Source organism: Saccopteryx bilineata, chromosome 9 (genome assembly GCF_036850765.1).
Source record: "Saccopteryx bilineata isolate mSacBil1 chromosome 9, mSacBil1_pri_phased_curated, whole genome shotgun sequence".
In the NCBI taxonomy this organism is placed as follows: domain Eukaryota; kingdom Metazoa; phylum Chordata; class Mammalia; order Chiroptera; family Emballonuridae; genus Saccopteryx; species Saccopteryx bilineata.
The window spans coordinates 79,621,061-79,622,710 of record NC_089498.1 but is presented as its reverse complement, the minus strand read 5'-3'; the positions used below and the strand labels follow the sequence as shown (position 1 = coordinate 79,622,710).

General features: G+C 36.7%; 1 non-coding gene across 1 annotated transcript; it reads right to left on the bottom strand.

Moving 5' to 3' along the window:
- Nucleotides 1-1,173: 1,173 nt before the first annotated feature.
- On the bottom strand, nt 1,174-1,250 carry LOC136313780 (small nucleolar RNA SNORD63). Its single transcript, XR_010727217.1, has one exon. It is a non-coding gene; the product is annotated as a small nucleolar RNA SNORD63 (small nucleolar RNA).
- Nucleotides 1,251-1,650: the final 400 nt, after the last annotated feature.

Here is a 1,650-nt window from a genome sequence, read left to right as displayed (position 1 = left end):
AATGCTATTTCAGATAGATTTGCCATAATTCAGGTGCCTTCATTCAAATAATGGACTATGAACATAATCCATCTTGGGGAGTCAGGAAGTACAGATCTGGGTCTTATTAAGGTGCTCTGTTATGAGGCCCAGCCACTGATACAATGAATTGTTTTTCAACGGGGCTGTGGCTGCCACCATAAGTCTTCAACTTGAATGAAAAGGCAATTAACAATGAAGGCTGGTACAAGAAACTCAAACTAAATACTCTTCTTTTTCCAGTGCTAACATAATTAAAATGCTGTTTAACTGCCAGTTGGCTAAAACTAAATAAAAATGTGCAATTAAGGACAACAGTGAGACTAACTATACTTTAAAAAACTCTCTCCTACTAGTGCCACTTGATACTTCCTTTTCTTTCTTACAGAATTTTCTTATAAGTCATACTAAAGCCTGAAAGTGAACAATAGAAAGACTGCATATCCCAATTCCCCAATTTTACAACCCTTTACTCTAGAGCTGGTTGGCCCTAAAGGACATAAGACACTTCTTGCCACTTTGTACAGTGTTGTTAACCTGAGAGTGTTCAAAACCAATAGCCCTACTTACTTTCTTATATAACCACAGTAAGAAGTCTTAATTTCCCAAGAAGGCAAAAAATAGCACTCCATCAAAATCTGTATCAACAATCTTTTGCTGTCTAAGAAAGTACCACATAATTTAGTGGCTGAAAAAAAAGACAGAATTATTTTCTCACAGATTTTTGAGTCAGGAATCTGGGCAAGACTTAGCTGGGTCATTGACTGGAGGGTCTCTCACAAGACTGTAATCAAGATTTTACTGAAACAGAATCTGCTTTCTAATCCATTAAGTGGTGCTGTCAGTCTTTAGTGCCTTGAAAACTACAGGACTGACCCTCATGTTTTTGCTAGTTGTTGCTGTAGGCTACCTTAAGTTCTTTGCCACATGGCTTCTCCAATATAGCAGCTTGTTTTATCCAGGCCAGCCAACCAGCCAGTCTGCTTGCAAGATAAAGAAACAACCTTTTGTAATTTTAATCAAGGAATTAACATCACATCACCTTCCATCCATTAGATGTGAGTCACTAAGTCTATCAGTTGACACTCAAGGGAAGATTACACAAGGGTGTAAACATGAGGCGATGGTGATAGTTGGGAGTCATTTTAGAAGCCATGTACCACAAACCAATGGGATTTCAAGATGACCAATTTTCAGCATGATGTGTTGATGAATAGAATGCATCATTGCACAAGATGACCAATTTTCATATAATAATTAGAGGTCGGGGTCAAATCAATTAGCTTTCTTCCCAATATTTACAGGAAAATTATTATTCCAAGAAGAAAGTGATCATCAGTTATAGGTACCCCCCTCACTTCTACTATTTCCTATACATGTGATATCTGAGCTTCATAGTTACTATTTAAAAACAGAATCTTTCCTGTAAAATAGTTAAAATCACTGTTGTATTATTTTTCTCAGAATTCACAATCATAACTCTAATAGTTTAGTTGATAAACTAAGTTATGTTGAAACTAATGTGAACTAAGTGTATAAAACTGTTCTGAATTTATCAGTAAATCCCTGTGGCAACCTGGGCAAGTCATTCACCCACATTGGGCCTGAATTTTCTTACCTGAGAAACAAGGA